The sequence below is a fragment of the Myxocyprinus asiaticus genome, chromosome 37, assembly GCF_019703515.2.
Source record: "Myxocyprinus asiaticus isolate MX2 ecotype Aquarium Trade chromosome 37, UBuf_Myxa_2, whole genome shotgun sequence".
Lineage (NCBI taxonomy): Eukaryota > Metazoa > Chordata > Actinopteri > Cypriniformes > Catostomidae > Myxocyprinus > Myxocyprinus asiaticus.
This window is the reverse complement of record NC_059380.1, coordinates 35,437,549-35,463,254: the sequence shown is the minus strand read 5'-3', so window position 1 is coordinate 35,463,254 and position 25,706 is coordinate 35,437,549. Positions and strand designations below refer to the sequence as shown.

Genomic DNA, 25,706 nt, shown 5'->3' with positions numbered 1-25,706 from the left:
CTTTGTGGATTGATGAATTTTCCATATAACAAGCGGAACTGTAATCATGTGATCGACAAAAGGTCTCGCTTGTCCCACGTGATTTAATTGTCATCCAAACGTACTTTTACAGACGTCACCCTGAGAAACAATTGCCGTCCGAATAGAGCTTAACACACTACAGCATCTCTGTTTGGAAGTGGCAACAGGTGATCGCACGCGCTCCATATCTCTCTCTCTCTCTCACATCCATTAACAAAAAAAAAACATGTATTACATACATAAAAGTCAAATAATAAAATATGAATAGTAAAAATAATAACAATAATAAGCACAAATGTAAAGAAACGTAACTACAGAGAACAATGAGTAACAGTAATTTAAAATCTGTGTGTCCGATGGCCTCATATTTACTGCATTCAGTGAGGAAGTTAAGTTAATCCTCTATGACTCCTTGAGTGCAGTGTGAACACAGTCTGTATGTGCCGACCCGTCTCTACAGCCCGACTGTGCTCACTCACACGATACTTCGCCAGAAGCTTCCTGTGATGGTAATTTTTAATTTTGGTCAGATATGATGCCAATTTATATTCTGTCTTAATTTTGGGGAAATAGGATAATTTTCTGTTTCTTTGAGTTGTCTTTGCCAATGATGAATATATTCTTCTTGAGTCGTGTTTTGTATTTGTTTTAATTTTGCCTGCATGAATGGATACATTTAGCTGGTGCTTGTCCACTAAGTACTGTAAAGGGTCACTCTCTGGGTGTGCTGCTCTGTGTATAAAAGCACAGTGATGGTGATTTTCTGGGGAAGATAGGTGGAACCAGAATTTACTGGCTCTCTTTTGAATGTCAGTCAAGAGAGGAAATCTGCCCAGTTCTGCCCTACAGCCCAGATTAGAAGCACTTCTTTGAACTCCCAGGATGTTTTTACAAAATTCGAGGTGGAAAGTTTCAACTGAACTTCAACTGAACTGATTCATAATTTAGTTTAATATAGGTCCCAAGATTTCACTGCCACATAGAAGGATGGGTTTGATGACACTGTCAAATATTTTCAGCCACAGTTTGATTGGGGGGGTTACATTTGAATAATATTTTTCTTACACTGTAAAATGCCCTACAAGTCATGTCTGTTAGGTCCTTTCCAGCCATGTCAAATTGTCCAGAAGCCGAGATTGTCAGACCTAATAATTGTAACTGGTAACATGGCTAAGAATTTCTCCCCCAAATGTAAAAACAAATTTTGTGTCTCTAAGATGATTTTTCTTTTGATAAATTATGACTTTAGACTTGTCCATGTTTATGGGTAAGGCCCAGTTCCTACAGTAATTTTCTAGAATTGAGAGGCTTTCGTGTAGTCCCTCTTCTGTAGGTGAGAGCAGCAGTAGGTCGTCTGCGTACTGGCTGGAAGAGTTTTGAAGCATTGTGGCCAATTCATTTATGTAAATATTAAATAAAGTTGGGCTTAGGCTGCAGCCTTGACGAACTCCCTTATTCTGGCTGAAATATTCAGTTCTTTTGTTGTTTATTGTAATGCAGCATTTGTTGTCTTTGAACATGTCCTTAATTAAATCATAAACCTTTCCTCCTATTCCACTCTGAATCAGTTTTAGGAAGAGTCTGTTATGCCAAACTGAATCAAAGGCTTTTTTTTTTTTTTTTTTTTTTTTTTTTAAATCAGTGAAGCAACCAAATATTTTTCCTTGTTTTGTTTGGTGGACAAGTGTGCAATGTGTAGATGTGATCAGTTGTTCTCCGTTTTGGCATGAATCCAATTTGACAGTTGCTTAAAAGTCTTGTGTTCTTGGAGATACTGAACTAATCGGTCATTCATTATACAGCAGAATAGTTTGCCACGGTTGCTGCTCACTGAAATGCTCATGTAGTTGTTTGGGTTAAATGTGTCACCTTGTTTGAAGACTGGGGTGATTTTGATTTTCTTTCCAATTCTCTGGAAAGTGTCCAGATTTTAAGAGCAAACTGAATAATTTGAGAATGGCCTCATTCAGTTTGGGGCTGCCATGTTTCAACATCTCATTGCAAATTCCATCTGAGCCGCAAGATTTTATATTTTTGAGGGATCTGATTTTTTCACAGAGTTCCTTTAGTGATATGGGGGTGTCCAAATGATTTAATTGGCCCTTTATTGTGTACTCTAGTTGATGTAGTTGGCAGGTCATATTTTTTTGGGTGGGGTTTAGTTCACTTTGTGTATAAAGGTTTCCATAATGTTCTGTCCAGATGTTTGGGTCACAGATGGGAATTTGTTCTTCTTTTTCGGACTTATTTAAATTGTTCCATAATTCCCAGAATACATTTTGATCAACTGCTTCCTCAATCTTGTTGAGCTTTGTTGTCATATGTTCAGCTCTTTTGCTTTTTAGCAGAGACTTGTACTTTAAGAGTTTGTTGATAGGTGGCACGTGTTTGTTGGTTTGAGGGGTCTCTGTGTTTTTTTATTTGATAACAATCGTAGTTCTTTTCTTGACGTTTGACATTCTTTGTCAAACCAGAATTCATTTTGATTTTTTTTTTTCAATGATTTGCTGGCAACTGTGAAAAAGATTTTATTTAATTGTTCTGTTGCCATATTAATGCTTTTATCATCTTCTCCAAATGTGGTGAAGAGAACCGCATCTATCATGTTCTCAACCTGAGTGCTGTGGAGATCAGCTTCATACTGGGCTGGACTATCTTTTCTCCAGAAGAATCTGGTTGGGAGGGGATACAGTTTAGACTTCTAATCTGAAGATGGTAGAAGACTGGCTGACTTGTTCAGACTAATGACAATGTGATATGAGTGGTCTGAGAAAGGTAGCTGTGGCATCACTGTGAAGTAAATTATCTTGTTTTGGTCTAGATCTGTTTTTATTTAAGGAACCCCCCAAAAATGTGCTGCTGCCTAGAGAAGAGCAGTAGGTAAATCGGCCCAGAGAATCACCCTTTGTTCTGCCGTTAACTATATGGAGACCCAGGTTTTTACAGAGCTGCAGAATTTGCTTTTACATTTTTGTTTATCGTGTCATCATAGCTCAGACGTGGTTCAGTAGGACAATTGTTTTGATGTACACTACCGGTCAAAAGTTTTCAAACACTTGACTGAAATGTTTCTCATGATCTTAAAAATCTTTTGATCTGAAGGCGTATGCTTAAATGTTTGAAATGTGTTTTGTAGACAAAAATATAATTGTGCCAACATATTAATTTATTTCATTACAAAACTAAAATGTAATAAAAAATAAAAAAAAATGTTTTGGAAATTGATGACTTGGACCAAATAATAAAGAAAAGCAGCCAGTAAGTGCCCAACATAGATGGGAACTCCTTCAGTACTGTTTAAAAATCATCTCAGGGTGATACCTCAAGAAGTTGGTTGAGAAAATGTCGAGAGTACATGTCTGCAAATTCTAGGCAAAGGGTGACTACTTTGAAGATGCTAAAATATAACACAGTTTTGAATTATTTTGGATTTTGTTTAGTCACAACATAATTCCCATAGTTCCATTTATGTTATTCCATAGTTTCAATGACTTTACTATTGTTCTAAAATGTGAAGTAAACAAATTATAATAAAGAATAAGTGTATTTTGGATGTATAATTTGTGAAATTTTGGCACTGATTTAGAAAATATGACTGATCATGCAAAAAAACGTTCTTTTATTTAAGGATAGTGATATGAAGCCATTTATTATCACATAGTTGCTTGGCTCCTTTTTAAATCATAATGATAACAGAAATCACCCAAATGGCCCTGATCAAAAGTTTACATACCCTTAAAATGTTTGGCCTTGTTACAGACACACAAGGTGACACACACAGGTTTAAATTGCAATTAAAGTTTAATTAACGGGGAATCTTGTGAAAATTGATGGCAAGATGAATGCAGCATGTTATCAGAAAATACTGGCAGACAATTTGCATTCTTCTGCACGAAAGCTGCGCATGGGACGCTTTGGACATTCCAGCACGACAATGACCCTAAGCACAAGGTCAAGTTGACCCTCCAGTGGTTACAGCAGAAAAAGGTGAAGGTTCTGGAGTGGCCATCACAGTCTCCTGACCTTAATATCATCGAGCCATATCATTAGACTCTAATCGACTCCATGTCTCAAGTAATATTATGGTATCTAAACTATATACAGTATTTACAAAAATCAGGGTTCTTGCTTTTTTTCTCCAAAACCAGCAGAAAACATTCCCTGAATGTTGTAGCTTGTGATTTTAAGTGATGGCAATGTGATTTTGACCAGAAATAAGAATGTATGATTCCTGACCCAATCATGTAATATTCATGAAATATACTGAATACCTTGGAATATCAGCTGTATAACAAAAAGATTTAGTAAAATAATGAATATGCTTAAATTAAGCTCTTGCTAATCAGCTAATTATTTTTCATATATACGCTTCAACATGTTTTTTTTATCTGGCTGAGGACGCTTGTGTCTGCAATACCTCTTCCCGTCACAGCAGCGTAGTTGTCTGTCTGCCGGCATGCTGTCTCACCCTTTCCTCGTAGTCAGGGTGTGTGTTCTCAGAGCATTTCAGTGTTGCATCATGCCCTCTTGATGAATTTAGAGACAGTCATATAGGTGCTCATGAGTGATGCACTGATGATTTTCTCTCTCTCTCTCTCTCTCTCTCTCTCTCTCTCTCTCTCTCTCTCTCTCTCTCTCTCTCTCTCTCTCTCTCTCTCTCTCTCCTCACACACACACACGTTGGTGTGGCTATCCTTATGTAGGACTCTCCATAGACATAATAATATTTATACTGTATGAACTATAGTTTCTATCCCCTAACCCTAATAATATGATTACCTGCAGCCAAATCATACAGCAGTGCTGATGTAGAGCCATATCGCACTCTTGCTCGTGTGATATTGCTTAAATATATTATACACACATGCTCAGTGACCACTTTATTAGGAACACCTGTACACCTAATTCATGCAATTACATAATCAGCCAATCGTGTGGCAGCAGTGCAATGCATTAAATCATGCAGATTTTGTGGAACCCCATGTGGTCTTCTACTGTTGTAGCCCATCCACCTCATGGTTCAACGTGTTGCTCATTCTGAGATGTATTCTCCTCACTACAATCGTACGGAGTGGTTATCTGATTTACCGTAGCCTTTCTATCAGCTCGAATCAGTCTGGCCATTCTCCGTTGACCTCTCTCATCAACAAGGTGTTTTGTCTGCAGAACTGCCACTCACTGGATGTTTTTTGCTTTTGGCTCCATTCGGAGTAAACTCTTGAGATTGTTGTTCGTGAAAATCCCAGGAGATCAGCAGTTACAGAAATACTCAAACCAGCCCATCATGGCACCTACAATCATGCCACGATCAAAATCACTGAGATCACATTTTTTTCCCCATTCTGATGGTTAATGTGAACACGATTGGCTGATTAGATAAATCACATGAACAAGTAGGTGTACAGGTGTTCCTAATAAAAGTGCTCAGTGAGTGTATATACATACAGTACATTCACGCAAAAAAACTGCTTAGAGACTCAGATTGGCGGTATTCTCAGATGGAGGAGATATCCAGGCTTCATCACTTAACATGAGGAACCAGACAGGAAAAGAAGATGAAATTTTAAACTTTCAGGACATCCTGTGACCCAGCGCCTCCCTCCTCCCCACCCAACCGGCCACTTCACCGGTGCGGCATGGAGCACGTGGGCTTCGGCTGTCAAAAACAGGATACACACTCACCACACGGCTGAGAACAATAGCTAATAGAGCAACAAGAATAGGAAAAGTAAGCATGATGGCGGAAGAGGAGAAGGATATGATGGAATTCTAGAGAAGGAATTGTAGGGATTTTGTGAAAATCGATTTAAGGATGAGAATTACTGTAAGCAGGAAGAGGGGTTCAACATTCTGGATTTGGGCAATGTTTCAAGGAGACCAAATTTGCTCATGTTTGTGTGAAGTTTCAGAGAACTTTTCTCTGCTGTTGTTTTAGGAAGAAAAAAAGAAGTTTGAGTAGGAACTTCTCAGCTGAGCTTCATAATACAGTACAGTTCAGCTAAAATAAAAATTCTCTCATTATTTACTCATTATTATTATTTGACAAATTTTCACACACCTCTGTTCCATACATTGACATTTCATAGAGACCACTTCTGTCAAGCTTATCAAAAACACCATAAAAGTCATCCATATGACTTTACAATAGCTTTGTGTGAGGGAACAGACTGACATTTCAGTCATTAGTCACTAGGGATGGGCATCCTAAAGAATTTAACGATTCCAGTTCCGATTTCTCTTAACGAGTCTGGTTCCTTAACAGATACTTATAGCACTTTTGAGATAAAAATTTGAAAATAACAAATTCACTTTTTTATTGGATTTACTGCCCTCAGCAGCCTGTGACTTTTTAATGAATAATAATAATATACATATACACACACACACACACACACACACACACACACACACACACACAAACATATATAGATTTTATTCATAAATTTGTATAAATATACCTTTAATTACTATGAAACTCATAATGTGCATCAACTAGTAATTACTCAAGATTTAAAGGAATATTCCAGGTTTAATACAAGTTAAGCTCAATTGACAGCATTTGTGGCATAATGTTGATTACCACAAAAACTAAGTTTGACTCGTCCCTCCTTTTCTTTAAAAAAAAAAAAAAAAAAAAAAAAGCAAAAATTGATAATACAGTGAGGCACTTATAAAAGTTATTGGGGGAATTTTTTGGAGGGTTTAAATGCAGACTTACAATGTTATAAGAGCACGTATATTAATTCTTCTTTTAAAACTTGTGTAATTTTTGAGCTGTAAAGTTGTTTAAATCATCGTTTTTACGATCTTTTTTATGCCATTATGTCATAATGGCAACCAAGTTGTAAAATTGGATATAACTTTACACAGAAAAGATTAGTAAGCAATTTTTTTTCACACTAATATCATGTTAACATGCATATTGTTTACGTCTTGAGCTATATATTTACCAACTGGCTGGACTGACATCACGGTGAATTCAGAAATAGTATGTTGACTTTTCTTTACCGAAAATCGGTCTGTGTTTACCGAAATTCGAAACACTGCCCCCAGTGGCCAAAGCATTAAGTGTTGTAGGGCGTATGGGCACGTGTTGGGTCCATTTTCCAGGGAAAAATGTCCATGGAGGGGTGCTAAAAGCGAGTTGTGAAGCGAGATGTTTTCGGCTGTAAAGACTGTAATACAGTGAAGAGGAATGCATGAAAAGGAACCCCCCAAATACATTAAAACTGAGAATACAGGACGAACGCCTGAAGCAGCGATTCAAAGTGTCTTTGCTAACAAATGTCGAGCTTGCTTTTTAAAAGCCACATCAATATGCAATATCTCACTTTCTGATAAGATCTCACAGATGCTCCTCAAAGTTCTTACACAAATAGAGGCGAGAAGACACACACACACACACACACACACACACACACACACACACACACACACACACACACACACACACACACACACACACACACTTCCACACACTTCCACACAGATGTACACCCACACATATACACGCGCGCGCACACACACACACACACACACACACACACACACACACACACACACACACCATTACTCCGCAACCCACCTACATTTTGCTGCAATGGTTCAAAATCACAATTTAGTCAAGTTTAACCTTAAGTCAGCAGTGTAATTAGTTAAGTTTCAGTGTTACTTTTCTCCTTCGAGAGATATTCAATACTTTGTTCTTATAACTAAGTTTAAAGTTCCATGTGCACAATTAGACAATATTTTTAAAGATGTTCCCCAATGTTTTGCCAAGAAAAATATTAACTCTTTTTACTAGTTTCCATGGAAAAGATCGCACAGCAAATTCTCTCTTACATTTTAGCTTTAGTTTTAAAATTCAAAGCAAACTGCAAAAATTAGGTTTGAATGTGAAGAAGTGATATTTGTAAGCTCTTATATGCAAGTTGACAACAAATTGATGACCTTTTGACGAAGACACTGCGCGCTTTCGCTACATTAAATAATTTGCTTTTCCTGTAAGTTCTAAATGATACATTTGAGCAATTCTGTTACTGTTAGGAATGACTCAATCGAGGCTAAGATGGAACCAAATTTATTTTCTCTTTCACTGAAAAACTCAAGCGTTAGGCAATAGCGTAAAGTGGTTACAACGGCCCTAAACAATGTCTGTCTAGGAATTAAGTAATAGTAGCAATGGTACAATTTCACAAGTTATTAACAATTCCAAAAGTGTTTTTATCAAAAGGTTTTATTTTTACCTATTTTTAATCAAACAAACAAACTAATTATTTTTTTAGGTCACCATGCAAACCTCAAAATAACTGTCATTCAAAGTGCAATCTGTGAGCAACTTGTTTGTGTGTGAATTAATATATAACTGCGCTGTTTTCTCAGTGGAGGCCAGTGCAGTTCATGCAAATAACTGCAGGATTCTTTCCTGGTTGCATTCATTATGAGTGAAAGCACCTTTTCGCACTTAAAATGACAGTTGTGAATTATTCAACTGTGACAGAGAACACATACTGGAACGTTCAGCATGATATTTGTGTTTTCACGAGACAAAACAAACAAATAAAGCCCACACAAATCTGTTAACAAAATTTTCACTAACGTCATCCAGATAAATGTAAATTATTAAACAACTATTACATTCAGTATGGCTGTGTATATATATATATATATTTACTTGACTGAATTTATTTCTCATGATATTAACCTTTTGAACTGAAAACTTAAATGCTTGAGATTAGTTTAGCAGACAAATATAAATTGTGAATATGTATAAATGTATTTAAAAAACTTGCATTTGGTTTATTTATTTATATTAGTTGGGCTGGATACAGAAGGAAAATCAGCTAACACGAGCTGTGAAAGCAGTAAACTAGACAAAGTCTGGCTACTTTGAAGAAGTTAAAATATACGATAGTTTTGATTTATTAACAGTTTTGATTTTTAACATCTTTGCTATTTCGATATTACATCATTTTGAAGGCTTTACTATTGGTGGAACTATTGGTACTATTGGTAACTAAAGGTGGAAAATAGTATTAATATAGAATGAGAAGGTGTGTTTAAACTTCAGTCTGGTGGTGTATATACAGATATATTAAATGTATTGGCAGGTTAATGCAGAAAAAAAAGCTTAAACCAAAATGAATAAGAAATTTACAGATGCAACCTGAAAATAAATAAAAACGAAGAATTTGGTGTTACATTATTTCTAAAATACCAAAGCCATTTCTACAAATATATTTTATATATATAATTTAAATAAAAACCTATAATATATCAGATAAATATATAATAATTTAGAAGTATTATTTATATAATAATTAAGTTGTCTGGAATTTACCAGAAAAGAGTAACTACTGACTTTTCAGCTACTTTTCTTCTTGATTCTAGAACCTACAATCCAGAGGCATGAGAACCTATTATTTTTAAAAGACTTTTAAAGTACATATATGATTGATTTACCTTTTTGTCTCCATTTAATTTCCATTCATCATAATTGTTCCCCTAATTAAAACAATTACAAATTCTGGGTATTAAATCCACCCTGCAATTTGCTCCTAAAACTTTTGTGTAAAGCCCTTTGTTCAAACTCACACCTGAACCAACACATTCAGTCCAAATCAAAGTCATGTTCAAGCCTGCAAACTTCACCTTTTGCCCATCACACTTAAATAAACCTGACAACAAAAATCTCATGCTTAATAAATTCTAAAGACCAGCATGCAAAATGAATCAAACCTGTTTGGTAGTTACACATGGGAACTCAAAGAGATAAGATATGGTTCATCACTCTAGCGCAGACTTTAGATTTACAGCTTTAAGTTTGAAAAGCATCACAAAATAAAAAGGACTAAGCAGTAATATATACTACAAATAAGATGTATAAATACATTTATAAATTGGTAAATTAAGTAGAGGGATTTTGTTAAAAAAGCAAAATGCACTCTTACCCCCAAAAGTATATAAGAATACAATTAAGAAAACTGTTAGTTTTTAAAAATATTGTTTGTTATGCAATATATCTTATAATGCTAGAAAAGCAAAAAAAAGCAATGCTGCTTAACACAAAGCACACAAAGTAAAGTGGCTCGACAAAAAGCAAGTCTTACCTACAGTAGATGTGTAGACTGTTATGATGAAAGACAGAGAGTTATGCTTGTTTTGTTGGGCGACTGTCGAGATTGTCTGTGCTGAAACTTTTCTCTATTCTAAATGTTTTAATGGAGGCCTGTCTAATTTCCGCTGTGGGTCTGGGCTCATTTCATCTCATGGTGAAGAGAGAGGGTAGGTGGAAGAGGTAGGTTTTTGGGAACATGTAGGCGAAGAGTGAAAGTCTAATGGCATTTTCCAGTTGACACCTCTCACGTGCGGAAATCACTTTTACCATTTCGGACAAGATAAAGCGCAAGATAAGGATTATTTATAAGTTTGGCTACATTCTCAAGTGTTAAACGTGTAAACAATCAAAAAAACATTGCATGTTTATTTGTGTCTTACATGTTGTTGCAGACCTCTGTTTGAATGCCAAGTTTTTGCCAATGTTTTTACAAACAAAGACTGAAAATCTGCTTTGTTCTCAAGTGTTAAACATTTTAGAACATAAAAAAAACAAAACAGATCTGTTATGTTCTCCAAAAACAAAACAAAACAGATAAACAAAAAAAGACCAAAGATGTTTGTCAAGTAAAACTTGCACAATGCTCTTGTATAACTTTTGACTATTTTAACTGTTTACAAACAATAATCGAAAAGGTGTTTTAGAAGGCTTTAGAAGTTTGAAAACAAATAAGATAAGCTTCTAGGGATCATTTATAAAAGTTCTCCAACATTAAACGTTTAAGATACATCAACACACACATGTACACGATTTTGCACTGCATATCACTGTTTACAAACAATAATCAAAAAGTGTTTAAGAAGTTTTTAGATCTTTACAGACAAAATTGCATTCTATATGTTCGTTTGACATTGCCCCAAAACACAAAGTCCTTCAACCTCAGATACAAGCAGCAAAACAGAAAGTACTCAGTGAGGTGCGCTCAAATCACAAAGATGATTTGATGGACAGCAGCAATGATCAAACACATTTATCTCAGTGAGCTTCTCTGGCCTACTCTGTTTGATTTCATTGATGTTGTGGCAAGCCCTGAAAAACTCACTTAACAACCTATTGTTCACTCACTCTCATCAAACCTCGGCTCAATAGGACACATGCAACAATGCAGACCCGAAAAGAGGAGGTCAGAGTTTGAATAACAGTAAGAATAGACTTTTGTTCACTTGCCTGCCCTAGCTAAACTCTCTACCTATGGGAAATAATGTCACGAGGTTGCGCATCCATCAAACACCGAGCTGTAGAGCTTTTCTGCACATTTGGCAAACTTTTCTATTCTATGATTTATTCTCCAGAACTTGAGAGATTTACAACTCATATTTGAACCAGGCTTTTCTACAAAGACATTCAGCTCAACACTGTTAAATGCAGTATTGTAAAATGACAAGTTACAACGAAAACTGCAAAACGATGACCCTTTCTATACAAATTCCTAGCTATTTCTTTGAAAAAGAAGAGGCCAATGGACTTGAAATCTACTGAACAATGTGTTTACAGTAGGTCTGCTATTCAAAGTCAAGTAACAGAAAAATCAGCCTTGAATGAATGAATGAATGAATGAATGAATGAACGTTACATTTATATAGTGCTTTTCTGACACTACACACAAAGCGCTTTACACAGTGAACAGGGGACTCTCCTCAACCACCACCAGTGTGCAGCATCCACCTGGATGATGCGACGGCAGCCATAGTGCGCCAGTATGCTCACCACACACCAGCTATTGGTGAAGAGGAGAGATGAGAGTTATAGAGCCAATTAATGGATGGGGATTATAAGGAGGTCATGACGGAGAAGGGCCAATGTGGGGAATATGGTCAGGACACTGGGGTTATACCCCTACTCTTTACGAGAAGTGCCCTGGGAGTCAGGACCTCAGTTTAACGTCTCATCTGAAGGACAGTGCCTTTTTACAGTACAGTGTCCCCATCACTATACCAGGGCATTAGGACCCACATGGACCACAGGGTGAGCACCCCCTGCTGGCTTCCCTAATACCTCTTCCTTGACTTTCAGAAAAGAAAAGTAATAGACTGATTTATCAGCTGATATTCGGCCATTTACTGTGTTCGGCAGATAAACTTGTTCACTTGGTTTTTTGGTATTTGGTATTGTTTGTTCCTCTTTGAGTCCATTTCAAAATACTGACATCCAGGTCAAAACAATTGTGTACATTTTTTTTATTTTTTTTTTATTTCAGCCATTTTTTTTTTTTTTTTGTCATTGAATTGCATTATTATGTATAAATCACATTATAACCTGCTCTCTAGATCCCAACCACTGTGCCGCTGCACACTAATGTGCTGTGAAAGATTGTCAGATGTGCCGTGGAAAATGATCAAATTACACAAAATAAATAAATTCATGAAAAAAAAATTCTAATAATTTCAAGGGATCCAAACTCCTCACCTTTCAACGAAATTCGCCATTTTGAAACCATAACCGGACACTTTTGTGATAGTGAAGAGCTACGATTGATGTTTAAAAGTGAGTGATATTTATACGCGTTTAGGGGCTTTCACATGATTCGTGCCGGTGCTGCAGACACTGAAGTCTATGAAATGTCGCCACTTTACACCAGTGCTTTTCACATGTTTTTGCTTCACAAATAATGTCTTTGAGAGTACTAAGCAACAAGACATATTTAAACACTGTCTAAATTTGTGAAGAGATATTGAATGTCTCATCATTTCTTTTAATTAAATGTTACCTTATCATTAACGAATATCAGAGACCCCAGTTATTGAACTAATTTAAATTCACCAAGCAAACGCTAAGACCTAAACATAAACTAGTCCTTTTATTACTTTCTGCAATCAAAGTAACTGCCAGTTTTTTTCTCTCTCTAGCTCTCTTCCAAATACATGTTTTCAATGTTTATTGTGCACATCTCCCACTTTCAAACTCGTGAAATCGCCCCTTCGTGATGCTTTCTGCAATGTTTATCATATGGAGGGCAAGGCGGTGCTTGACGCTGGCGTTGACGCCTCGACTCAACTCATGTGAAATGTGCTTTACAATGACGAAAGAACATTATTGAAACACAAAATTATCATTATTTGTCATTATTGTGGTCTTTTCTGATAAAAGTCATGTTCAGCAGTTTAAATCTGTTGGAAAATGATACCGTAGTTCTGCTTTGTGTTTATAATTCTTAAACATTCTTCTGAAGTCAATAGATTTGTAATCATGCAAGTTTTAATGAAGAAGGACGTTATTGAAACTCACTATTTTTAGACTATTATTGTTGTCTTTTTGGATGAAAAATCATGCTCAAACTGAAGGAAAACAACAGATCTGCTTTGTTCTTATAGTGCCTAAATACTATAAAGTCTCTTGGTAGATTTCGGTCGTGAACGACTCAAAATGATTCACTGACTTGCTCATAGAACATAAGACGCTCACTTGTCGCCACTTAGTGACATTTCCAGAAGGGGTCACTGAACTAATCAGTTAACAAAATTGAACAAATTTGTGAAACAGAAGCAAGTCTCACCAAAATACCCTTTATGTTTGCAGCTAATTCTGCACAATTGTGTAGTTAATTTGATATACTTGAATCACTAAAATCACTGGAATTGGTGCTTTTAGCTTATTCTTTAAAAAATATATATCCCTGGAAAACAATTTTGTGGACCAGTGATTCTCTCACCTTTTTCACCCTTCATGAGTTTGCATCCCTGTAATTTGCTGTGGCATTGCAAGAACTAATTTGCAAGAACAAATCTACAAATTAAAAAAAGAAGCAAATTTGTTGTTTTTTTCATTACCCAATTAGCGCTCTTGCCACCTGTGACCTCATACAGCACACCATACGTGACTGCTCTAGATATCGGTATAGGTCAGGGCCGTAACCACCACAGATGTTAAGGGGGACAATATTCAATATTCAGATTATCAATGTGGGTTTTTCAACATCAGATTCTTTTATCCCCTTTTCTCCCAATTTGGAATGCCCAATTCCCACTACTTAGTAGGTCCTCGTGGTGACGCGGTTACTCACCTCAATCCGGGTGGCGGAGGACAAGTCTCAGTTGTCTCCGCTTCTGAGACAGTCAATCCATGCATCTTATCACGTGGCTCATTGTGCATGACACCGCGGAGACTCTGCATGTGAAGGCTCATGCTACTCTCCGCGATCCATGCACAAATTACCACGTGCCCCATTGAGAGTGAGAAACACTAATTGCGACCACGAGGAGGTTATCCCATGTGACTCTACCCTCCCTAGTAACCGGGCCAATTTGGTTGCTTAGGAGACCTGGCTGGAGTCACTCAGCACACCCTGGATTCGAACTCATGACTCCAGGGATGGTAGACAGCGTCAATATCCGCTGAGCTACCCAGGCCCCTCAACGGCAGATTCGGCACATTAAAGGAATATTCCAGGTTCAACCCAAGTTAAGCTCAATCGATAGCACTTGTAGTACAATACTGATTGCAACAAATTTATTTTGACTTACCCCTCCTTTTCTTAAAAAAAAAAAAAAAAAAAAAGCAAAAATCTGGGTTACAGTGAGGCACTTACAATGGAAGTGAAAGAGGGCCAATTTTTAAATGTTAAAATTCTCACTTTTTTAAAAGTTTAGCCACAAGAAATAAACAATATGCGTGTAAACATGATTTTAGTGTGATAAAATCACTTACTAACCTTTTCTGTGTAAAGTTATATCCAATTTTACAACTTTGTTGCCATGACAAAGTAATGTCAACAAACCCTAAAATGACTGTAAAAATGACAATTGAAACAACTTTACAGCTCAAACAATACATGAGTTTTAACAGAAGAATTAATGTAAGTGCTTTTATAAAATTATAAGCTTCACCCTCCCAAAATTGGTCCCATTTACTTTCATTGTAAGTGACTCACTGTAACCTCGATTTATGAAAGAAAAGGAGGGATGAGTCAAAATTAATTTTTGTGGTAATCAACATTATGCAACAAATGCTGTCGACTGAGCTTAACTTATATTGAACCCGGAATATTCCTTAACATAACATTTGCTACCTCCCGGTCTTAAATATTTGGTTACATCCTTAGTATCAGCCATTGGCAAACCCAAATCGACCACTAGAAAAGAGCAACTAATCAGCTTGTGGGGTGAACTAGGCTCAAAACTTTGCAAAGACAAGATGTATAGACTCGCTGACAGCTTGAGAGAACATCCATTTGTTTCCCGTCTCCAAATAGGTTGATTCTGACCTCTCGAACTGTGTTTTAAGAACCCGAACACACACAGAGAAGGACAAGAATGGAGCTGAAATGGAGTTGGATGGAAAGAAGATAAAGGCTGAGCATAAACACAAGAAATAAGGAAAAAGCAAAAGGTCGGGGAGTCTCTCCTGACAGGCAGCTTTGTGTACAGTAAGCCACTATGAAGCCTTGCGGTCACTTCGCCAACTTCCCTTTGATATGCCCGGCCACAATAGAGGTGCACAACTCTTGGCGGGATACGAGAATATACACTCCCTACACTGACAACCACACTGACAGGACAATATGATGTCTACGTAGACCTTATTATTAAAGTTTAACACCTATACACCCGATTGCGCCACAAAAAGTTGGTTTGCCCTGAGGGATCCCTGCTTTCTGGTTATTCTGGAAGGCTGATATTGTTCAACAGAGGGATCAGCAGAGTCAGTCTCACACAGAGATGTTTGTCAAACCCATCAGCTGCCTGAATAGCAAGTGTCCACATTTGAAAAACGTGTTCAAACTCAGTAATCACACAGTAAAGAACAATGAAATTAAACACAGTTGGCTACAATGAATGCAAACCTTAATATCTAAGCCATCTTTCACTTTTAAAGTGAGCTATAGATGTCTTTAATTTTATCTAAAAGGCTCTAAAATTATTGTCTTTACATTAGAGGGAGTTTTTGATATTTTTAAAATTTTTTGGAAAGTTCTTGGTGATTTTTACATGCATTTTTATGCATTTAAAATTCCTTGTCATATCAGGTGTATCATGCAGTACTCAGTACACTTTCATAACTGGATGAGAAAACTGTCAAAAAAAAGCAAGGAAAGAAAAGCATCAATACAAATACATTCAATGCTGTCCTCGAATATTTGCCAGTGTGAGCCCACCTCCAGATCATGAGTAAGAAATGTTTTTATTTGAATAGCTTGAATAGGAAAGGCATGTCAAAATTCATGTCAAATTCCCCAGGAACTTTTCCGAAATAAAATAAGACAACGAAAAATCCTTAACACTATAGTGAAATATTTCAGCGCCTTTCAAGGACTAAGCACATTCATTTCAACTCATTTTAATAACAACATAAGAGTGCGCGTTGAAAGCTGGTTGTCATCATCATTTCCTAGCAGCCATATGCGCACACATGCTGCCTTAACAAACACACATCACAGAACAGTCTCGTGAAGAAAAACGAATTGTTTTGATGCAGAAGATATTCCTCAAATGGAGTTTGTAGAACTCCAAGGGTTCATAAAACCGGGGCATTTTTGAGGTTTTTCATCAAGAGGTTTACCGATGCGTAAAAGGTAAGGCAAGGCAAGGCAAGGCAAGCCAAGGTGTTGCAAGTACATGATCGTGGATAAATCCACCACTTTTAACATTCTGCACTTATAATGCCATTCTGTTACATAGCTCTCTTCAAACAGACACAAACACTTCCATCGTGCCAAAGCTCCGTGCGTAAAGTTTCAAAACAAAGCACCACCTGAACACTTACCAACTCCTAAACTCTGCGCTTCCCCAAACTTTATTCCTTCGCTCCTTCCGTCGTCGCTTGGCACCACTGAATCGAAACACCGCATGCAAAATGTGGTTTTCCCTGGTGTCAGTGAATAATGCGCCTCTGTCTATCAATGGCATACAGCAAAACCTGAGACTTGAATCGCACAGCTGATGAACGCGGCGTATTCGCTCCCGATCCAGCCTCCCTTCGCTCCAGAATGACTTTCTGCTGGTGTTCTGTTTCCAACATTCTCAGTCCCGCTGCTTGTCATTCACCTCCCTCTTAAAGGGAAAGCTCATCTAATTCTCTGGGTTTCCCATGGCAGAAGGAAAAATGCTGGGACTCCTTGGAAAGGGAGATGCCTCATGTCTGTTGTTGTTTCAAGTTCAGCATTAAAGCTGGCTGACTTGTTTTATCCTTTAGTTTACGTAGCTTTATTGCACACAGTTAGGAAAATATTTCTAATAAGAGTGTTTTAGAAAAGAATCACAACAACAGGCACTTTTATAGGTTTCTTTATGCATGCCTGATGAAGGTCGTGCGACTGAAACATCGCAAATAAATTCTTGATTGTGTTCTACAAGCTGTATGGTAGTGTGTGGGATTTTTTTGTTTTTTGTCTTGATAATACTTTTCTTAAATAAAAAATAAAAATATAGGATTAGAATTAGTTTAGTATGACTTTAGAAGACTTGGAATATAGCGCATGAGACATTTGGAGTACAGTTATGGTGAGGGTTTTTTATTTTTTGAGCTTGACAGCCCATAGTCCTTTCAGTTTCACTGTATTGAATAGAAAATAATGTGGAGCCTTGATCCCGCCACAGAATAAAAAAAATAAAAATGGTATTTCTGACTTTACATCTCAAAATTCTGAATGTATTTCTTGCAGTTCTAACAAATAAAGTGACAACTGCAAGATTTCAACTCACAATTGTGACTTTATATCCCACAATTGCAACTTAATTTCTTTACAGTATATCTCGCTATTGTGATATTTTATTTTTTGGAATTGTGAGTTTATATCTCAATATTGCATGTTTATATCTCGCAGTTGTGACTTTATTTCTTGCAGTTACGAGAAAAACTGTGATGATTGTGAGATGTAATGTCACAATAGCGAGGCATAAAGACGCAATTACAAGGAACAAAGTAGCAGTTGCAAGATTTAAACTCACAATTGCGACTTTTTTCTAGGAATCGCAACTTTATATCTTGCAATTGTGACTTTATATCTTGCAATTGCAAGTTCATAGCTCGCAATTGTGACTTTCTATATTGCATTTGCAAGAAATAATGTCGCAATTGCAAGATATAAATTTGCAATAGCAAGATATAAAGTTGAAATTCCAAGAAATAAAGTTGCAAATGCTGGATTTAAACTCACATTTGCTAATTTTTTCTTGCAATTGCGAGTATACAGTATATCACACAATTGCAAAATTATTTCTTGGAATTGATAGTGTACATTTGTGCTCAAAAGTTTGCATACCCTTGGAGAATTGGTAATATATGTACCGTTTTTAAAGAAAACATGAGCGAGCAGGCAAAACACATTTCTTTTATTTCTTATGGGATTCATATTCAACTGCAGGTTATAATAGAATGGCACAATCATAAAACAAACCATGGCAACAAAGAAAAAAATGAAATGACCCCTGTTCAAAAGTCTGCATACCCTTAGTTCTTAATACTGTGCATTGCCCCCTTTAGCATCAATGACAGCGTGCAGTCTTTTGTAATAGTTGTCTATGAGGCCCCAAATTCTTGCAGGTGGTATAGCTGCCCATTCGTCTTGGCAAAATGCCTCCAGATCATGCAAAGTCTTTGGTCGTCTTGCATGAACCGCACGTTTGAGATCTCCCCAGAGTGGCTTGATGATATTAAGGCCAGGAGTCTGTGATGGCCACTCCAGAACCTTCACCTTTTTCTGCTGTAACCACTGGAGGGTCAACTTGGCCTTGTGCTTAGGTCATTGTCGTGCTGGAAAGTCCAAGAGCGTCCCATGCGCAGCTTTCGTGCAGAAGAATGCAAATTGTCTGCCAGTATTTTCGGATAACATGCTGCATTCATCTTGCCATCAATTTTCACAAGATCCCCCGTGCCTTTAGAGCTCACACACCCCCAAAACATCAGTGAGCCACCACCATGCTTCACAGTGGGGATGGTATTCTTTTCACTATAGGCCTTGTTGGCCCCTCTCCAAACATAGCGCTTATGGTTGTGACCATAAAGCTCTGTTTTGGTCTCATCACTCCAAATAACAGTGTGCCAGAAGCTGTGAGGCGTATCAAGGTGTTGTCGGGCATATTGTAACCGGGCTTTTTTGTGGCACTGGCGCAGTAAAGGCTTCTTTCTGGCAACTCGACCATGCAGCTCATTTTTGTTCAAGTATCATCGTATTGTGCTCCTTGAAACAACCACACTGTCTTTTTCCAGAGCAGTCTGTATTTCTCCTGAGGTTACCTGAGGGTTTTTATTTGTATCCCGAACAATTCTTCTGGCAGTTGTGGCTGAAATCTTTCTTGGTCTACCTGACCTTGGCTTGGTATCAAGAGATCCCCGAATTTTCCACTTCTTAATAAGTGATTGAACAGTACTGACTGGCATTTTCAAGGCTTTGAATATCTTTTTATATCCTTTTCCATCTTTATAAAGTTCCATTACCTTGTTTCGCAGGTCTTGACAGTTCTTTTCTGCTCCCCATGGTTCAGTATCTAGCCTGCTCAGTGCATCCACGTGAGAGATAACAAACTCATTGACTATTTATATACAGACACTAATTGCAATTTAAAAAGCTACAGGTGTGGGAAATTAAATATTAATTGCCATTTAAACCTGTGTGTGTCACCTTGTGTGTCTGTAACAAGGCCAAACTTTCAAGGGTATGTAAAAATTTTGATCAGGGCCATTTGGGTGATTTCTGTTATCATTATGATTTAAAAAGGAGCCAAACAACTATATGATGTTAAATGGCTTCATATGATCACTATCCTTAAATAAAATACTTTTTTTGCATGATCAGTCATATTTTCAAAATCAATGCCAAAATTTCACAATTTCTGCCAGGGTATGCAAGCTTTTGAGCACAACTGTATATCTTGCAATTGAGAGAAATATTGTTGATATAATGCGAGGTATAACGTTGCTATAGCGAGATACAGAGTCGCAATTTGGAGAGATAAAGTCACAGCTGCAAAATATAAACTTGCAATTGCGATATATAAAGTCGCAATTGTAAGTTAATATCTGGCAGCTGTGACTTTATCTCTCCAAATTGTGACTCTGTATCACGCAATTACAACTTAGTATCTCGCAATTGTGAGTTTATATATCGTAATTGTGACTATTTCTTGGAATTGCAAATTTATATTTTGCAATTGTGACTTGGAATCTCGCAGTTGTAAGTTTAGGCTATATCTTGTAGCCGTGACTTTATTTCTCCAATTTGCGACTCTGTATCTCGCTATAGCAACTTTATATCTCGCCTTATATCGACATTACTTCTCTCAATTCCAAAAAATAATTGTGTGATATATACAGTTGCAAGAAAAAAATATTTCTTGGAATTTCAATTTTATATCTCACAATTGTAGGAGTTACAGAATTACACCTTTAAATTTTTTTATTCAGTGGCAGCATCCGGCTTCCATAGCAGACAGAACTTTCTGCAAATTAACAAAATAAGGTTTTGTTTACACTGAAGAAAGAAAATCATACAGGTTTAGAATGAATTGAGGGTGAGTTAATGATGGTATAGTGCTTGTTTTTTTTTTTTTTTTTTTTTTTTGGTGTGTAAAATTGTATGCTTATCGTCACTTCTAAAGCTGATTCATGGGGGGGGGGATATCATAAAGTGATTGAATAATTACTGGTTTATTCAAATCTTTTATCATTCTTTGATTATTTGAAAGAAAAAAAAAAGGTGCTCATGTGTTATGACAAAAAAATTGAACAGTAAGGCATATCCTCGCTTGCCAAACACTCTTAAACCTGACATCCAATACTTCAACATTTTGAGAGAACCGTTAATTAAGAATTTTGCAACAGCAGCGTCATTGTATTAAACTTCTCGCTAACGAGGGGCTCAACCACAGTCCCCGAACCCTTTCACCTCGCGTGTTGTTTTGCACGGGGGCCCCGTCAGCCAATCTGAAACATCTAGTTGAAGCATGTCTTTCAAAGTCTTCCAGACCTGTGTTTTTACATCTTTTTCTCTCTACCTTTCCCCCCAACACACATACAGCTAGCCACAACCACGCAGGGGTGAAAGCTCAAAGCCGATGTGCCATTTCTAATCCCCTCTGTTCCTGCCTTTGTGTAGTGGCCCAGCAGGAAGTAGGAGCTGGGCAGACAACAATTAACAAAAGAGCTGTGAAGAATACAATTAGCCATCAATAGGAAACCACAGGCCTTTGTGCTTGTTTCCATGGAGATACTTTTCTACCACTATTCCAGGATTACAGAACCGTACCCTGCCTCTCCACAACACCACCACTTCTTCACAGTTTTTCCTTTAACACTCTCCATCTCTTCCTTTCTTCCTCTGCCTTTTATATCCACCTCTCCTTTCTTGCCCATCCACTCACTTTCTTTATTTCTGTGTCACTCTCTTGTCACTAAGTAACTCTGGCGGCTTTATACTCAGCTCGCACTTTTGTTCTGCTCTGAGCTTTTCAGGTCTTCTACCTTTGTGTCCCCCGCTGGGATGAGGTGAAGGTGGCAACTTTTTTCTTCAATACATGCTCCCATTTTCTTCATTTGTTCAAAGGATTACGCAGACTGTGGCTTTGTAAGGGTTGAGAAAGACCTGCACTGAAATATAACGCCCCAGTGTTCTAACCGTTCATGAAAAATAAGTCTTTATTGCTCATCTGGGCACTGTACGTTTCAGCATGGACCCTTCAACCATTGTCCAGGAGTCCATAGTGTTTATTAATATTTCACACTGTTGATTGTTCCGAGCTAACAAATTTATGTTCTGAAACATTTCCTAAATGTTTCATTTTGGTTGTGGGAATGTTCTAAAAACCTGAAAATTTAAAGATTCACAGTACATTCCTGAAAATGTTCTCTCGATTTCAATTGTTAACCTCACTCTCACTCTTATTTCATAAAAAAGAAATAAGGGTGTGAATCATAAAACACAAGCAATTTCTGTGTCAATCGTTCGTAAAAATATTCTTACGTGAATTGTTGCAAGGAATTGAACCTGACAGTTTTCGTAAGAATGGTTTTACGAACAATTTGCACAGAAATTTGTTCAGCTTGTGTTTCGTGAATATGGTCCTTAAAGTTTAAGGACAATCAAACAGTATTGCTTCAACATAGTTTTTTTCTTTTTTTCTTTTTACATCCTAATGTTTATGTAACTTTTATGTCACATTAACTACTTGTTGGAATTACTGTAATAATGAGATATGTGTAAACTACTTTTAACTGTTTAGTCCACTGTCATTTTGGTTCTTTTTACATGACATCACAACGGTCAAGTCGGAGCTTTTATAGAATTATTTGTTTTCTTGCAATTATGAGTTCTGCGAAGACGTAAATGGTTTTTACAAATTGGAATCTCCAAATTACGGTAATTTCGACATGACGTGAAAGCCCCATAAGGCCAAAACATACTCTACACAAGAATAAGAACACCAATGCTTTTAGCTACTTGAGTTCGATTTTGGGTGTTGTTGTGTTCCGGAATGTGTCAGAACACAATTCATAGTGACGCATGACATTTCGTACTCTACGAAATTACAATACACAAACACAGATGCTTCTAGTTTCACAAGCTCGATTTCGTGTGTTTTTGCATTCCAAAACATGTCAGACAACAATTCATAACACAACGCAAGTACATGTTGCAGTTTTAACATTGCAACAAGGGATGCTATAGCGAGATTAGTGTGAACTGTCTGCTTCAACTGTGAGTTTTCTCTTTCAAGCCAACTACTATCGTGGCGGAATAACAGATTAAACAGAATAATGCTGAGCAAGTAAGGAAAAGTCAATATACGCTATTTATAGCAACTAACTTGAATAATGACATAACACGTTCGACACAGACTTTGAAGGTAACTCTATCGCCCCCTTAAGTACTGGAGATTTGTTACAGCCACAGCAAGAACACACATTAAGCATGTTCATCCGGATAGCGCTTTGGCAATGCGTAGGCCAAGTGCTTGCATCTGCGAATGCAAGCTTGTTTCTTGCCTTGGCAACATAGTTGGAACATAGTAAGGGTCCCATTATCACAACAGGCCTTTGTGCATCGAGACTCGCAAACCAAAAAACTCTACATCTTGCATGCATTTCTGCAGAAATGGTCGAACCCATGGCATTTACAAATGCAAATAACTCCATAGAAACCAAAGGTTCTTTGGACCCCTTGTCTTCATTAAAACACTGCCTGCTTGTCAGGCCCATAAGAGTCACTCTGTTTTATCTGCGCTACACACTATGCCAATTAGGTGATCATTGTGACTAATAAGTATGCTCTCACATTGTGGTTGCAAAAATGGCAAACATTATAAAAAGAACTTTGGGAGCGGATATGCTTGTGCTCTGCCTTCCTGTTTGCTTGAGCATTGCTGTGCTGTTGTACCCCTCCTCCCCTATTAAAGATCTTTATCAACACATGCAAATGCATCTCATTAAAAGCATAATTAATGAATGTGATTCATTTAATTGTTTTCCCTTTTGCAGGATGTCACAGTGAGTCAGTCATTTGTACCCTTATATTATCAAAATATAGATATTTTGAGATATAAACATATTTTTAAGTGTTATTTTCACTTGTTTTCAATATGTGGGAATGATAAGACTAAACTTATCAGGGTAGATGCTGATTTTAGCTTGTAGTCCCTCCCTGCTGGTGGAAAAAATACTCACACTATGCACATTATGTTGTGCCACAGTAGATCAGTGATTTTATAAGGCAAACAACAGGGACATTTAGAACACACACTAAATTGTGTGTCAAAATAGCATCTGAAATCAGTTAAAGTCTTTTTTAACGGAATAGTTAACACACAACATGTGCTTTTTTTATCAACATCAAGGTTTTAAGTTGACATTTGCGTGAATGTTTAAGGGGAAGTGTATTTTTTAGGTGCCCTAAAGGGATTTTTCACCCATAAATGAAAATTCTATGATGATTTAATCATCTTCATGTTGTTAAAAACCCATTCTTCAATGGAACACAAAATGAGATGTTGATTGGAACAGTATATAAGTATATAAACACACACATATCATACATACAGAACATATACATTATGTAAGATTTATTGTACCATATTAAAAACAAATATTTCAATAAAACCATCAACATATACTGTATGTCAATATATCTTTGGGTAAATAAATAAATCATGAAATGTGTAAATAAATAAATAAAAATAACATGTAAAATAAAATTTCCTTTGGACGTTGATTAATTTATTGACATATACTGTATATATACAGTATTTATTTATTTATTGACACATTTTATGATTTTTTTTATTGATATTTGTATTTATTTAATGACACACACACACACACATATATATATATATATATATATATATATATATATATATATATATATATATATATATATATATATCTATATATATATATAGATGCTTTAAATTAAAGGTTTATTTATTAATATGGCACACTGAGTGCTCCATTAAGTGATTAATGACCTTTGACATACTACTGATCAACTAGGCGACCAAACCAGTTGTGCCTGTTTAATGTGGCAACAGTGTGGAATTGTGGGAAAACCACCTTGAAATGATCACTTTCCTTTGCAACAGCTATTTACGCTGAAGCTCCAACCAAAAAGGCATTTTTGTCTATGTATGCATTTCACAACAACCAATGTGTCCTTTTAAAAAACCTGCAAAATAAGTTGCTGAGGAAATAATACTGAGCCAGATAGTCACCCAAACCACATGGGTGGTAACAGGGGCTGATACAGAACAGCAACTATGACAGATTTCTGCCCAAAAAACATGTGTGATAAGGTCAAGTGCATTATTTCTGAGAATATCGAAAGGCTGCAACCCGTTCCGATTTCTTTTCCGTCGATCTGAAGCAACAAGCATGCTTTTGTGATTTTTTTGTGGGAAAAGCGCACAGCAAAACATTTCTTTATGACCGCAAATGCTCTGCTAAATCATAAGAATTGGGTCTGGACAGCCTAATTGAGGTAAAAGCAATAGCAAAACAGCGGGTGGTTTGACAACCAAAAGGTTTGAGTGGCAAGTTGGACCTCGTTTATTTTAGGCCAATTCAAAGCTTTTTGTGCAACTTGGCTTCCACCGAATACCTCTCACCTGAACAAAATGTGTTGAGAGGCTCCAAACAAGTGTATCTGATGATCCTTTCTGGCTTAAGGCATTTTAACAGTGCCAGGGTTCTCTTTATAAACAGGAGGATATGGGAAAAGGACATCATCCTTGCTTGGTTCATATCTGACTGTTTGGATATCACGTTGTAGAATGAAAACAAAGCACGGAATTACAACAGCTATGCTGAAGCCTGGGGTGTTGCTAACATTGGATAAGGTAAGGGGCTAGTTTTTTCATCTGTTTGGGGGGGGCGTCGGTCCCGTTGTTGGGGTTAAATGCTGTGGGGGTGGCATGGGTTTTCGGCGTTGGTCCGGGTGTACTTATTAAAGACCCCCCGCAATGGCACTGGCTGGAGCACTAAAGCAAAAAAAAAAATAATAATAGTATATTACAAAAATAAGTATATATGAAAGAAAGGAACAACATCAGGGTGAATAAAAAGTAAAGAATTTTCATTCTGGGTGAACTACTCCTTTAAGATATAATCAAAACAACATAGATCGGAGCAAGACCATGATGGCCAC

At 37.0% G+C, this 25,706-nt stretch overlaps 1 protein-coding gene across 2 annotated transcripts in view; it reads right to left on the bottom strand.

The window, feature by feature from the left end:
• The window catches only part of LOC127427872 (transcription factor SOX-13-like), a 56,162-nt gene extending 39,087 nt beyond the window's left edge, over positions 1-17,075 (bottom strand). Inside the window, exon 1 of one of the 2 annotated variants that reach the window (XM_051675750.1) lies at positions 16,838-17,075. The gene's annotated coding sequence lies outside the window, so the exon portion shown is untranslated. Of the gene's footprint in view, positions 1-10,130; positions 10,277-16,837 lie in introns of those variants that run through there. The other variant, XM_051675752.1, reaches the window with a different exon arrangement.
• Positions 17,076-25,706: the final 8,631 nt, after the last annotated feature.